Source organism: Acomys russatus, chromosome 22 (genome assembly GCF_903995435.1).
Source record: "Acomys russatus chromosome 22, mAcoRus1.1, whole genome shotgun sequence".
NCBI classification, from domain to species: Eukaryota; Metazoa; Chordata; class Mammalia; order Rodentia; family Muridae; genus Acomys; species Acomys russatus.
Window position 1 is genome coordinate 21,074,642 of NC_067158.1, and position 16,028 is coordinate 21,090,669.

The 16,028-nt window shown below is 43.8% G+C and overlaps 1 protein-coding gene and 1 pseudogene across 1 annotated transcript in view; one reads left to right on the forward strand and one right to left on the reverse strand.

The window, feature by feature from the left end:
• Nucleotides 1-16,028, forward strand: part of Egfr (epidermal growth factor receptor) — a 168,674-nt gene that overhangs the window by 74,900 nt on the left and 77,746 nt on the right. The gene's annotated exons all lie outside the window — the stretch shown is intronic.
• On the reverse strand, nt 14,343-15,397 carry LOC127205478 (ribosome biogenesis protein WDR12-like; annotated as a pseudogene).

Here is a 16,028-nt window from a genome sequence, read left to right on the forward strand (position 1 = left end):
CTTCTTACTACTCCCAAATGTGTGTGTGTGTGTGTGTGTGTGTGTGTGTGTGTGTGTGTGTGTGTGTGAGAGAGAGAGAGAGAGAGAGAGAGAGAGAGAGAGAGAATAGTTATATAGTTATATGTTGCGATATATATTGATATCATGAGGATGCTGACTTCTTGGAATCAAATGACCATCTTGCCTCAGCGTCTGGAGCAGCTGGGACTATAGGCATATTCATAGTGCCCAGATTACAGTCCTTTTTATTTTATAATTTTTACAAGACTCTGCACCTAAAAGCACTGAGACAATACTTTCATGTTAGGCTTAGTAACCAGTCCAAATGGAGACTAGCATATGAGAGCCTTTCTAGGACCTCCTCTGAGAAATGGTCTCCTCATCAGAGGCTGCTGATGTCCTCATGTCTCAGTCACAATCTTTCCCAAGACAACTGATCATGATCAGAGAGAGGACAGTGCTAGGAGCTCACAAACACTCTCACCTCAACTGCCCAGGGGGTTGGCTGACCTAGTTTTCCAATTTTAATTATGTCAAGTGTTTCACACAGACAGTGCATCCTGGAGGAGAGTGTGAGCTCATGGTCATAAGGTTGCTCCAGTTCCCGTTGTATGATAAACACAACAGCAACCTCTCCCCAACAGCTGGTCTCTGTAAACAGCTGTATTAGTTACATCTTGGAAACATCTTTGGGGCCAGGTCTTCTGGGATTGGGTGCAGTCTTTGAGGTGGGCGTCAGGGCCCCTTGAAGAGAGAAAGGCTGGCAGGAAATTCTCTCCTGCCGTTCCTTCTGTTGTCTAAATTGTTTTAGAGTCACCACAGCTGTTTACTGCAGGGGTAATCGTGTTCATAACTGCGGTTACACAGGGCTATGAAAGGGGACCTCCACTTCCGCTCTCTCTATAGCACTGTGTTTGAGGACTATTCACTGTAATCTGCACACTCCATACCGCCCCTACACACTCCATCCCAATCCCCCACCCACCTCCACCCCACCCCCCACCCCTGCCACCACCCCCTCCACCTAATCCTACCCTTAACCAGAAACCAGCCTCTGGAGTGCACTTGCACAGCACCAATCTCTATTATGGCATCAGTCACAGCTGAGCCTTAATTAATTCATATGATTATTGTTCCCAGAGAGTTGGGGGGCTAAGAGGCAGGGAGCCCTGAAGTCCATTATATACTTCTAAATGACAGGCAATTTACCATGGGCAGACACATTGCTAGTTTGTTAAAGTTATCTATGTCTCTCTGTCACCTTCACTCTAGCATTCTTATAGCATGTAAGTTGGGCTTTTTGGTTTGGTTTGGTTTGGTTTGGCTTTTTTGAATCCACTCCACTCCTCTTTGGCTGCTTGCTTAATCTGAAGGCAACTGGCCGTTCTTTTCCAAAACTGAACATTATCCTCCCTGCATTCATGGGACCAATTCTCTTTGTTCTAAAAAGTTGACCTAGAGCTGTTAGGAAAATGCACCTGACCATGGGCCTGCCTGGATCCATCTCCCGCTCTTCACACCTGTATTAGTGGAATTTGTGACTTAGGTAAACAATTGTCACCGACCCCTTTAGAATCAATGCCGCCTTATCAACACCTCTTCATTCTTACCTCTGAGGTCACCACGGATTGCATTTGTCACCCAGCCCCTGCACACACTTCTTCTTGACATTGTTTCTGTAGCTTTGTGTACTGAACCTTGATGGAAGTGGCGAACAAAGCAGAGTTCTGCAGCACCACACAACTGCTCTCCATGCTTGTGCCAGTCAGACCTCTTGCTACCATGCTTTGTTCAACTTGTGGTCAATCCAGGAACTCCTTTCAGGCACCTGCATTTTTCCTTCTTTTTCTCGCTTTCCCGGAGTCCTGAGGGTTGGGGAGTAGGAGTAAAACTCAGGACCTCTTGCACTCTAGAGAAATACTCTACCAGTGGCCCAACAGCTCAGCCTCCAGTTTTCCTGGTATTTTTAATTTTTAATTTATTATAATTTATTCAGATTACATCCTGAATGTTATACCCTCCTGCTTATCTTCCTGTTCCCACCCTCCCTCTTCACCATATTGCCCTCCCCTAGACCTCTAACAGAAGGGGACCTCCTCCCCCACCATATGGCCACAGCCTATCAGGTCTCATCAGGATAGCCTACTTCCTCTTCCTCTATGTGCTGCAGGGCCTCCCTACCAAGGGGAAGTGATCAAATTGGGGGCGCCAGTGTCATGACAGAGATGAATTAGGAGACCTGCCTAAAAACTTGAGCAACCATGTATGTTGTTGGCTTTGGCTAGTGCGTTGACCTGCCGTCCTTGTATTGCCACCTCAAAGTGAACCAAATTAATTAAAAAATATAATCGGCATTTACTGGGCTTGCTTGATACATGAGTAACTCACCTGTCTTTAAATGTATAAGGATTACGTTTTAGTGGCTGCTTATATTTTTCTCCACTTTCCATCGGATAGCTATTTATCTGCAGAGTCTTATCCTGCTTGAAGATAGGACAAGTTTGCCTGACAACAGTTCTGCAGTATTTCCCATATTGCTGGATTCCCCTAAGGCTGAACAGTGCTTTTCAGCAACTGTTTGATTCATCTTATACCCTTTCCATGCAGCTAACAGCTTTGGAAACACCCAGGGCAGGTGGTGTGTATGCCACACAGGGCAACATTTTCTTAAACCCTGGCCTAGATGTGCCAGTCTGTTCATCAACCCCCACCAAACCGACATGATAGCCCCGCTCTACGGCCCTGGAAAGCCTCTTCTCCCTGTCCTTACCATCTAGGTCAACTGTACAAACATGACACTTTTCTGGCCCCTTCCCCAGAATTCAGAATGTCGCTTTCTTTTACCTCATACCCAACTCCCATTTGTGACTCTGTCCTGTCTCCCCGAGTCAGGGAAACCTGGAAAGACTCCATTCCCAATCCTCGCCAGGTGGGTTTGCTACCCCCTCCCCCCAGGAACCCCCGGAGCCAGCTTACTCCCAGGCTTTATGTGTCTGATTGTTCGCTGGGAGCCCCCTCTTCCATTCTGCATGGCAAAAGAAAGGGCAGCCAAAGTGCTGCTCTAAAGTGGCATATTCACTCGCCGAGCTGAGCTGGCCAGGAACATTCAGCTGGAGCTGTTTCTGTTTTTTCCTGGGAGCCCAGCCAGTCAGAGCAGTATCTACCTAACTAACGCAGTCATTTTGTCTATACCAAGATTTCACTGCTGGCATTGCATTGTTTAATTTTTATTTTTCTATACACAAAGGGTAAGGTGTCTATATTTATGCTTTAAAAAAAAAAAAAAGAGTAGGAAAAAAAAACTAGACCCGACTAAAAATCCAGTTTACAAAACATACACTAGCAGAGTGTGTACTTATTCAGAAAGACACTTCTGTAATGTTGAGCAGAGGAGCCCACCTGTGGCTAGCAATAGGGAACACTTAGTAAACGTTCAGTTGGAGAAGGGCACTTTCCTATGGGCTCTGAATTTCCGTTATAAAAATGTGTTAAGGCTGCCTGGCAATGGTGGCGCAGGCCTTTAATCCCAGCACTTGGGAGGCAGAGGCAGGCAGATGACTGTGAGTTTGAGGCCAACCTGATCTACAAAGGGAGTCCAGGACATCCAAAGCTGCACATAGAAACCCTGTCTTGAAAAACAAAAAACAAAAACAACAACAACAACAACAACAACAAAAAAGCCTTAAGGCTATTTACCACAAAGGAACTGAGGCATAGAATATGCCATTTAAATTTCTCAAGGCTGCATAATAAGTAAGTTGTCTACCTGAATGGAGACTCTAGTCCATGGATCGCCAGCTTGTTTACACTGCCTGGGCACATGGACTATAAAACAGGCGGGGTTGATACCATTCTTGTCACTGCTTGGGATATGTCCTTAGCAGATGAATGATTTTGAGCCTCATTCTTTTCATCTATATATTGAAAAAAAAATTGACTGCCTGTCTTTTGGGGTTACCTTAACTATCTCAGTGGGGTATATGGCTCTTGCTACAAAGTATTTAGTAACTAATCCCTCAATTTGTCAGTGATGATGAATATTCTTAGTGAAGAAATGGCAGTGTCACAGGCTTCATTTGCCTTGCCTCTCTGTGGGACAACTTGTGCCCCGCCCCACTAAGCGCAGAAGGCACTAGCAATTCCGAGGCTGCATTGACGCTCTTCCCCTAACAGTGCACACTAAGCTAGCTATCCTAACTGGCCCCTGTAATTCTAGCACTGGAGAGGCTGAGCCTGGAGCATTATTGTCAGGGTGAGCCAGCCTGCGACACATTAAGCATAGTGAGGTCTAAGACAGTCTGGCCTACAGAGTGAGACCTTATCTAAAAAAAACAAAAGAAAAAGAAAAAAAAAAAAACTCACGTTAATGATCTTGAATTTCTTTCCTGTTGCATTCCAGTAAACCGAGCATAGGCCAATTAGTCAGAAAAAGTGATTTATAGTCATTCATTGTTTGCACCTTGGGTTCATTTGATACAATGCAGGTCAGATGCACTGAGAAAGCTGTTAAAATAAAATAAAAAAGTAAACTAGTAAACTTTTCAGTGATTGAAATATCAATGGCTATGCTTATTTACCTTCTTTGTGCAAATATGATCAATTTACACTGTAGTGACACCTCAGTCAAAATAAATCACACAGTGAAGTTTGGCTCTGAATTTAGAATTTTTAGCATAGTTTGACTTGAAGTATGAGTATTGTTGTTGTTGTTGTTGTTATTATTATTATTATTATTATTATTACTATTATTAATTTAAGTGGTGATTTTATTTTTGAAGACACATGTCTCCAGATCAAATGGTCAATCATAATGTGGCTCCCTCATAAAAATACCATAAATTGATGTGGCTTTGTGGCTAAAAACTGCTGAGAAAGCACACACACAGAAACAACCCAGGCTGTGGCTTGATTGCCTCGAGCATTTGCAATGAAAACTACATAGCTCATTTGCAGCCACTTTTATTCTCACTTGTCTTAAGGAGTTTTGCCAACCAGTCTACATTTTTCAAATGGCCTTTTGCTGCTACTGGAGGATGCCCTCTGCTGACTTCGGATTCAACAGTCACTTGTGATAAAAAAAAAAAAAAAAAAAAAAGAACCAGGCTCTAGAAGTTCCAGGGGCCTCACAGTGGCCACTGCTATTCCCTGCCACCAACAACTCCTGCAGAACTGACTCCTGCGAAGAAGTCAGGGGCCCCAGCTGAGAAACTCAGGAGCACTGGTGCCTATTTGACCATCTCACTATATTACCTTGCAGGCATAGCCGAACTTTTAACATTGCAAAAAAGGTGTCACCGTCCACAGCGTGCCTGCTTAAGAACCTCTCAGTTGAGCAACAGAAGAAGGAAGAAAAAAAAAAAAATCTCAAAACCTCCCCAAACCCATAATGTTTCTAGGAAGTTCTGTGTTGGGCTGCCCTCATTATTGCCTTGAGCTACATGTAGCTGTATATAACCTGAGGGCCACAGATAAGCCATGCCACCCAGGGTTTGATGCCATCCAGTATGGCTTGTAAAGTGTCACTCTAATGAGTACTTGTGCAGAAAGAAAAAAAAAAGCAGCAGCAGCAGCAAAGTCCCAAGGTTTTAGTGGGTCCAGATCATCTGATGATTGCGCATGTTAACTGTTGCTCCCAGTATGCACTCTGTTTTCGTTGCTATTTGTTACTGCTGGGATTGAACCCTGTGGCTCACACCTGCTGGTTTCGCTGCGGCTACTTTTGGCTATTTGTGTAAAGACATCTGTTGAGTAGGCAAGGCAGGCAAGTAGGATGTTGAGAAGAACGGATCAAAGTTCTAGGCACAAAATGAGAAGGGCTGAAACCTCTGTATTTCAGGATTCCTATTGGGAGACAACAAAATGAAAGGGCTTTGTAAAGTGGTATCCGAGGTAGCGCTGTCCAGAGGATAGAGATGTGGGTCTGGAGGCTGAAGAGCAGGCAGATTGCACATGAAACATGACCCTGGAAACCCACAGCCATGGCCGTACCAAAAGGCAAGGGTAGCTGAGCACTTGGTGCTCCAGTAATTGGTGCTCAAGTAATTCTGATGAGGATGCTTACAAACCTAACTCAGTGGTGCATGACGTAAAGCCAAGGACACAATATTTTGTCATTGTGCAAACATTACACAGTGTACAGTGACAGCTGCCACGTCACCAGGCCATAAAAATCTTATGCAGTTTCTGTCATATGTGTCCCAGCCTTGGCAGAAATGTTGTTCACTTGCAGGGCTATATTTAGCAGAACACAACACAGGAGCAAAAATGCTACAGAACCATCCCCCATTCTGCCAAAAATATTTGAGACAACATGCAGCCCCAGTGTCACCCTAGCGAAAATCACAAACATCGTGTGGGTCAGAATCCACCAGTACCTTTAACCTGTTCTGTTTTCTGGGAGTTCCAGGGATTGCCTCTGGTAACTCACGCCCATTCTTTCCTTTCATCTCACGCCATAAAAAGCTTTGCTCCTTAGAGTGAAATGGACCAGTTCCAGTGGGCATCAATGTGTCTAATAATTGCTTATTCAGATTCTGTCATTTCCTTTACATTACTCCATAAATCTGGGAAGGTGTTGTGTGCACTCAGCCATCACAGAGCTAAAGGAAACTTAGTCTTCATGTCAAGATTAAAAAGTAACTAAAAACTATTGAAAAACAAGTATTTCTGCTTCTCTTTACTGATTTGGCTTGTGTATGTGCACACGTGCATGTTTGTGCATGAGTGTGCACATGGGTGTGTGCGTGCGTGCCTATGCTCTTGCCATGGTATTCGTGTGCAGGTCAGAGAACAACTTCTAGAAGTCGGTTTTAACTTCTCCTCGCCTTGTTGAAACAGAGTCCCTCTTGCTCTTCACTGCATGCAGACTCTCAGCTAGCTGGCCTGTGGGCTGCCTCCCAGTTCTTTGGCTTTTTCTCCCATCTCGCTGAGGGAGGGGTGTGATTACAGCTGTGTGGCACCACATCTGGATTTCTATATGGGTTCCCAGAATGCTCCAGCGATGGAACTCAGGTCTTTGGGCTGAGCAGCAAATGCTTTTACCTGATGAGCCATCTCCCTGGCACCAGAAGGGTTATTTCTTCCAAGAGGCTGGATCTGATTGGTGTACTAATCTGAAATAGGATATGTGATCCTAAGCCATTTTCCCCCAAATCTGGAATGCTATTACATCCTACCATAGTATGGTAGCTTACCATATGTTCTCTACATGTTAAAAAAAAAAAAAGGCATTTTACTTTTACTTTTTTAGGTGCCTCTAAATTTGGGTTGTTTTAAAATTACTTACTAAGCTTGCTAATAATAATCTCAAAGAAGACATTTTTACCATGTACCATGTACCACAATTTTACTATGAAATTGTGTTCAACTCTTGACTCAAATGTTCCTAAATTTGTTTTCATAACAACATTTAATATAGGTATATTCACTCATAAGGTATAACCCGCGGTCCATATCATGTGGTTACTGAAACCCAAACATCATGGTTTGCACAGTTTTTGTTGTGACTATCACTTTCCTTCCCTGCCAATTGCTTCTTCCTCGGCCCCATTTTTCCCTTCTGATGCTAGTAATATATTTTGTATGTATTCCCATTGCAAGCTAATGATAAGCAAATGATCCTGGAACAATCATTCCCTCAATGAAGGAAAATCCCTACGAGACTCAGCTACTCAATGGCACACTTTCATCTCTAAGTTTTGTTTTTTGTAGCAATAAAGCCAATAAATAACTTATTATTTCAGTTCCATGATTAGTGAATTTCTTTTTTATTTATTCACTTTACACCCTTGCTGTAGCCCCATCCCTCCTCATCTCCCAGCCCTACCCTTGCTCCCTCTCCCACGTCCCCCTCCCCTATACCTCATCCATTCACCCCAGCTCATTAAGTCATATCAGCACTGAACATGTCCTCTTCCCCTATGCCCTGGGCCAGGCAGACCTGCCAGGGTAACTGAAAAGCTGGTAGGAGAGTCCATGTCAGAGAGGCCCTGCTCCCCTTACTAGGGGACCCACATGATTCAGAGCTTCATGCATGCAAGGTCCTTGGTTGGTGCTTTAGTGTCACCAGGCCCCTCTCCCCCATGGTTAATTGGCTCTTTTGGTCTTCTTGTGAAGCTTCTGTCACCTCCAGGTCCTTTTCTCTCCCCCACCCCACGCTTTGCCTCAAGACTCCCTACCCATCGCCCAATGCTTGGCTGTGAGTCTCAGCATCTGCTTCAAGGCACTGCTGGGTGGAGCCTCTCAAAGGACAGCTCTGCTAGGCTCCTGTCAGCAAACATAGCAGAGTATCCTTAATAGTGTCAGGCATTGGCTCTCTCCCATGGGGTGAGTCTTGGGTTGGGCCTGGCATTGGTTGGCTATTCCCTCAATCTCTGCTATATCTCTCAATCTTTATCTATCACATCTTAGTAGGTAGGGTGAATTTTGGGTCAAAGTTTCTGTGGGTGGGTCGGTGTTTCCCTCCCTCTATGCATTTCTTGTGAACTGTTGGCAGTAAAACAATATTAGAATGTGATGCGAAGGTACCAGGGTTTGAGGAACAAGCAGAACTTAGATCTTCCAGCAGCTCTGTGGGTGTCGAAACCACAGAGTACCAGACAGTGCCATATGGAGTCCTTGAGAGATTCCCTCTACTTCAGGGAACATTTGACTTCCAAATTCATGAGGCCACAGATTTTCTGGCTAAACAATATTTGTGTATGTAATTGGAAGACCGCTTTTAGCAGAAGTATCACACAGACATTGCCTGTTCACTCCATCCTCTCTGCTTTTTCCCCCTTGTTACTTGGTACAAACTATTAAAAAAAAAAAAAGATAGGCCTACTTGTAAAATAAATGGTTTGCAAACTAAGAAAAATGATGGGACCACATAGAACTGACGCTGTACTTTACATGAAAGTGTCAATAATCAGAGACCCGCTAATGAACACTTCATGCTACAGAAAATCTCTTCCCTCCAATCCCTGCTTCCCTTTAGGTTTCTTAGAAACATCTGTATTTCTTCTTGAGTGCTCATCCTCAAAAGATGAAATGAGAAAAAAAAGTTCTATTATTTTTAGAGTTGTTGGAATTTCCAAAAATTGTGTCTTAGTTGCACTCTGACTCATTATAAAGACAAAAATTTCCAGTCCTCCTCTTGTCTTAGTTTTTACATGAGACACCTGAGAAGCTATTCATGTTAATAAATATTTTTGCCATCTATAGGCATTCTGTTATGTGCAGACTTGGGAGTCTGGGATAGGGGAAAGCAGGCTCTCAGCTGTGGTTGACCACAAGCTTCATGGAAGGCCATAGTAACCTACTCCTCCACTGACCCACAAACTAATGCAAATCCATACTGCAAGTCAGAATGCTCCTCTGGTGTCTCATATATCCATAGAAGGACAGCCAGGGCCTAGGACAAAACAGGGAGCTGTCCTCCTCTGCTTTTCACTAGGGACACCACTTCTATTTTGTTTACTTTTTGGCATTCAAAGTAATGCTTACTTTTTTTTTTTTTTTTTCTGAGACAGGGTTTCTCTGTGTAGCCTTGGCTCTCCTGAACTCACTTTGTTGACCAGGCTGGCTTCAAACTCACAGAGATCCGCCTGCCTCTGCCTCCCTGAGTGCTGAGGTTACTGACATGTGTCATCGTGCCCAGCTGCATGCTTACTTCTTAGAAGCTCAAAAATTATGGGAAAATATGACACAATGTTAAAACCTATGTAACTTTATATCACACAGCTCAAAATTGGTTCAAGATCTCCAAATTTTTGCCTATTAAATAGCATAAGAATATTGGTTTAATGAAAATATCAACAAAAATAAGAATCATACATCAGAAACATAACTTAGAGCTGATAACTGATGCTCAGAGTTAAATTCTAGAAGTTTTCTTATTTTTCTATTTAAGTTCCTATTACAAACAGTGCATATTTTCTTACAGAAGCACAGAGACCCAGCCAGCTAATTTTGGTGTGTAGATGGCCCCTACTATGCCTGTACTTTCCTCTATTGTTGTATAGTTGGTTTATTCCTAGGAAAGGCTAGAATGAGCATTCCTGACTATGTACATCTGTGTAGTTAGGCCAGTTGCTGTGGGTAACTGTGGGAAAACTCTTTCTAAGTGAGCCTTGAGTGTTACATCTGAACAACCAGCTAATGCATAGTTAAGCATGAAGAGGATTGCGTGCTTGGGATTTATGAACACAGTGAGAAGAACTGAGGGCCGTCAGCTATAGCTAGAGAGGCGGAGAGGAAGCTGCATATAGGACACATCTTCACACTCCTGTGGCGGCCGTCACTCCATTTTCCAGGATCAGATTTGATCTGGTGCTGGGGTAAAGAGATGGTGAGTAGGATGGCACAACATCCGACTGAAAGGGCAATGTCTCTGACTTATACAGTGTGCAGCAAGCATCTCAAGTGCGTAAGACTTTATGCTTGACAATAGATACAGAAGGCAACAAGGGCATAAAGTGCATTTTAGTGATGAAATCAGACATTCAGATGGAAGGATATAAATAATAATAAAATAGAATAACATGCTAAACATTGGCTGGAAAGGAGGCCATAGAAATAGTATATTTAATAGGCTAGACAGCAAAGGTCCACAGGGTGAATCGGCTGCCTTATTTGGCCATAAATTCCAACGCCTTGGAACTTAGAAAGGGAACATACTAATGTGTATAGAAGACTTAAAATTATGATGTACACAAAGGCGCTTAAGTATCCTTCCACGCAAACATACTGATGTAATCCGAACAAAGCTTACCTGCATGTGCTCATGCTGTCCCAAGAATCTAGTCTCGCTGTAGTTAAGCAGATCTATATGCTTCCTATAGGAAAAGAGAAATGTGTATGTAGAGGAATGAAAGGTGGGTCGGTGTTGGCATGGGTCCCCAAATAACTGGCTTTAAGAAGATTTTCATCCTGAGATATAGCCTCATGGTCCTGAAAGTAAATAAATAAATAACCAAAAGGCCTTCTACGCAGAGCAGTTTTAGCGGCTGGCTGGAAGCAGCTCTTGTGCCACAGGCTGCACTGAAAGCAAGACCAGGCAGGTTCTGAAGCAGTGATTTAATGGCCTCCTGTCTTTCCCACGTGAGTCAGTGTTAGTCAGAGCACTACCTTTGCAGGGAGACTCGATTTTCATGTCAACCCTTAAAGTGCCCCCCTTCCCCTGCTCTGTGGCTAGGTGAGAACATTTGTTTCACAGGACAAATTTTTGACAATGGGGGGGGGGGTCTTAGGATGTTTTTCTTTCCTGGAAATGTAAGTCTGCCCTATGGAAGTCTCTAGCAAACAAAAACAAACATATAAAAGCATCCTCCGTTTCGAAGACCACCAACAGAGTTCTCAGCTGAACTTACTCAGGAAGAGGGAGTGAAGCTCTTTATTGGTCGATGGGGCACATCAGCTAGGCAGTGTCTGGGTTAAAAGACCTTTACCATTGAGCATGATTACCCAGCTAGTCAAAACTGAAAGCGCTTTGGGGCTTTGGTTTAAAAAAAAGCCAAAATATATGCATTTATGGCAGAGATAAAATGATATAAGATACTATTGTGGGGCAGGAGAGAAAGAATCTTACAATTCTTATGAGAATTCTCAGGGTTTCCAACAAGACCTTTTAAGATTGTGTGGTGTGTGTGTGTGTGTGTGTGTGTGTGTGTGTGTGTGTGTGTGTGTGTGTGTGTAACTCATTTTAAAGCTGCACATACTGTATTCGTGATATAACATTCCAGACATAACATCCACGGTATCTTCTTGTCTGTGTGTTTGTATAAATAGAATTGGAGCCAAAGAAAGAGATAGAGTATGTGTGTGGATCCTGTGGACATAATTATTTCTACGAATCTGGGCAAACAGAAGTGTTGTTTCGGGCTGTTGTATCCAAGTCTGTTCGGTCTTCCAAGGACCATGTCCTTCAGTGTGGGGTAGCCCAGCCACAGAAGAAGGAGCCAGCAGAGGTTGAAAACAACCCACATTACTTTGATTTGCACCAACCTCAATGGTTTACAAACCTTTGTCTTACATCTTTTTAAATATGTTTTGTTAATTTATTCATATTACATCTCAATGGTTATCCCATCCCTTGTATCCTCCCATTCCTCCCTCCCTCCCATTTTCCCCTTACTCCCCTCCCCTATGACTGTGACTGAGGGGGACCTCCTCCCCCTGTATATGCTCATACATCTTAAGTGCCTTACAAATATCAAATTCTTTATCATCGCCTCAGCATGCGTCCCAAACCAAGACCGCTCAAGACCACCCCTGACAGGCGAAATCAAAGGCGAAGCAGCCACCCTGTTCTGTAACTATTGAGTTTTCCAGGCCTTTCCTCTTCCTATGTGGAAGTCGAATCTCAAATGCTGCTTTGCACGCTTTATTTCAGACTGGCTTCAGCCTGCTCCCCTTTCTTCTGCCTCTCGCTGGCGGTCATCCACTAGACTGCGCATGACCAGCTGTCCCTTGGCAGATCTTGGACCCAGGTGTGAAGGAGCTGGAGAAGCATGCTGAGGCCAGTGATTTCATTTTCCATTGATGCTTTGCAGAGATGAAGGGAATTCAAGTGCCTCCTGAAAAGCTTCCTCCAGTGAGTGGAGTTTTGGGGGGTTTCCAGACCTTGCAACTGCTTTTATTCTTGGAAGCATCATTGTTGCTTTCTCCCTCTTCCATTTATATCCCAGGAACTGATTCAGAAACCATAGAAATTGGATTTGGGAGTCGCTGAATGCTAGCAGACAGCTGACTGCACTCTTCCCAAGAAATCCTGCCAGCTGGGCAAGGGTATCCAGTGTGCCTGCTCTCTTGGCTGGTGGGGCTGAGTCCTCTAACTCCAGTTGAAGCCACATCTCACAGCACTAGAACTAAACTGTTTTGCTTCATTCTTTAGACATTTTGTGGTTTGGGGCTCAATCAGCCAGGATACGATTTGCAATCCACCGTAATCAGTCTTGGAACAGCTGCCCAAGTAGGCAGGTTTCATCTGGCTTCCTAGGTTGTTTTTTTTTTTTTTCCCTGTAACTTCACACCTTTTAGTCATTATCCACAGAGTCCAGTTTCCTGAGAGCAGGGCCCACTATGGTCCCGGCCTCCTTGCAACCATGAATATGTTAGTAGATTATAAACTACTTAAAATGTGGCTTAAAAATATTGTGACTGTCTAGACTGGTTATAATCCTCAAGAAATGAATTCTTGATGGGAAATGCGAACTGCTTTTATCTCAGGAGGGGTGAGTTTAGTTAAGTGGCTTAAAATAAGACAGGATCAAACACAGGCAAGTATTAACTTGAGAAGCACCTTAGATGCTTTGTTTAGAGAGCTATTTGAGAAAGGACCCAGCCTTTTATGTTAGCAACCCACTAGATAAAGGAGGGGTGATGCCATATTTAGGAGGGTCTGGGTGATGCCAAGAAGAGGAGACATTTTGAGACAGGAAAGAGATGAGATGAACACCCTTACGGCATGCTCTTCTGTGCCAAGCATTTGTCGCATTGCCTCATTCAGTAGGAAGTCACCTGAGGGCTGGAAGTTGGGTAGGGACACAGATGGTAAAGCTGAGTGATAGACTTGAGGTCTTTAGCTCACGTTGAACAAATTTAGAGCTGGAGCTCAGGGTGAGATGGACGAAGGCATCTGCACTCTGCAGGCTCGTCTGACATATCCTGGCTGACTGATGGGCACAGGCTCTTTGTTCAGTGGGGAGCCTGGAGACTTCCCATACAAACCATTTTCCAAGCTAAACACCAGTAGAGTATTTGACAACTAGTCTATGAAACCTTCTAGGGACTCGCCTGGATGTCAGCACTGTTTTTAGGATGGTTTAGTCATAGTATTGGGACATCTGCAGTCAGGTAGGTTTTTTTTCCTTACAGAGCTCAGTGTGTCTGTGATATTCTGCATGAGTAAACAAAGACAGGCATCAGGCAGGACACAGACCGCTTGGCCATGGCGAGAGCTGATCAACCAGGTGACTGAGTCAAGAAGGATAGAGGGATCGAATGGTCATGCAGGGTGAGGCTTGGTCTTTGGCTAATGTGTAACTTCGAGGCAAACACAGGTGATCTGGGAATTGTCACTTTCGACCAGGTATCCTGTCATTGTCCAGATATAGTCTCAAAGTCAGACCCAGGGGGCCCTCTTGGATCATTGTGACAACGAGGGAAGCCTTAAAAAGGGGCTATGGTGGATCCAAACCAGAGACCCAAGTCTGAGGGATTCGTCTTATCTCCCTCAAGTGAAAATGGCTTTTCCTTGTAGCTCCCGAAACAAGAAGTAGTGGGAAGGAATAGCTGCCGAGATGTGGTAAGTTCACAGTTTGCATGTACACTGTGAAACCCTGAGACATTTACTAACGGAACTAAGTCATTAATGACCAAGTTGTTGCTGTGTATGAAGTGAGGGACAGAGACACCAAAGAACCATCTTTAGTTTGGGGATCTCACAGTCTAATATGCTGTCTGTGCTTTCCAGATGCTAGACGTTTACAAAAGGGAGAATCCGAAACACAATTAAATACTTTATTTCCTGTCAGAGTTGACTTAAGACCTCCAGGCTCAACATCCCACACTCTAATTATGTGATCCCAAGATGCATTGCAAATTTCTTCAGCATCTAACCAAAGTACTGAGGAAATTGCCTCTGTGCGGCCAGAGAGGTCATCAGGGGTGTTCTTGTTAGTCCCAACTGCTCTGCTCTTTGCTTCTTTCTTGGTCAATTTGTGGATTTTTCGATTTCATCTTCTTCATCTGCAGGGACTGTAGACCAGATCTTTAGCATCTTATCCCAGGAGACACTGCAGAATTTAGTTCCTGGGCTATCAAACGGCTATAGAGTTACATGCCCAGCATGCCTTCTGCAGCTGTATATAGGGCCTTCACTTCGTTCCTCTCTATATGCCATTCCCATAAGAGAACAGTCTGATCCATTGAGGCACTCACTATTAATCAAAACAAACTGCCTTTTTTCACCCAAGCCACAAATATTTCACAACATCTGTGTGTCCCACAAGTATCATAATTGACTTTCCTCCCAAAGCCCAGATCCGAGAAGTCTTATCATAAGAACCAGACAAGATCCATTCCTCTGCCCCTTTAACTGAGCTGATGCAGTCATCATGGCCCATGCATTGCTCTGGCTTGTGTGGTTCATTTTTCTACGTATTCTAGTTCAACAATCTCTTCCAATGAAACGCTCCCCAGTTCCATGTGTTTGCCCAAGGGCATTCAAAGAAACTGGCCCTTGATAAGGAAATTGAACTCAACATGTTTATGGAGCTCAGTTTTTGGTCTCCAGGAATTTATTGATGATGTTTCTAAGGTCAGCAACTTCAGAGGTGGCAGGGATTGAAAAAGGACCATCATGCCCTGAGAGTTTCTTGTTTTCGGTGTAGATGCATGCCTGGAGTTGTGCCATGGCGGAAAGTGCACACGAGACTTCTCCACAAAAACGTATGCATTGATAGTCAGGTAGCTCTAAAGTAGATAAGTACGCCCCAAGCACAGTGGAAGGTAGGCATCAGCTCTCTTTCTCCGGTTTCCTCAGATCATACCACGCGGTTCCCTTCCCACAGGCGCCCAGCCCCCACACATCAACTACCTCAGGCTGCAGAGCAGAAATACCTCCAAGTAGATTCTTCTCTGCTGCAATAACCTGACAAATGGACAAAGGGTTAATCCATGTGTCTGTGTTTTATTATTTATTTATTATATAGGCAATCCTGAATATAGTGTGTCCTGTAACAGAATTTGAGAAAAGGAAGTGTAATTAACACACTGTAGCAACTGATTTGCTTTATGCTGCAGTTCATATGAAAACTTTATCAAGTGTAACATAATATCCTAAGTTAAACATCATTAAATCTTTGCTTAGATAAAGTTATAATGAAAGTAGCTCACACACCTGATGGGCCCAGTGTGCTTCGGCCCACTGTTAGCTTTAGAAATTTGGACTGGGTAGGTTTTATTCTATCTGTCAGGATTATTGTAACTACACCAAGCCCATTGCCCAACATGAAGTAAATATCCAGCCGGTGACTAGCACTTTT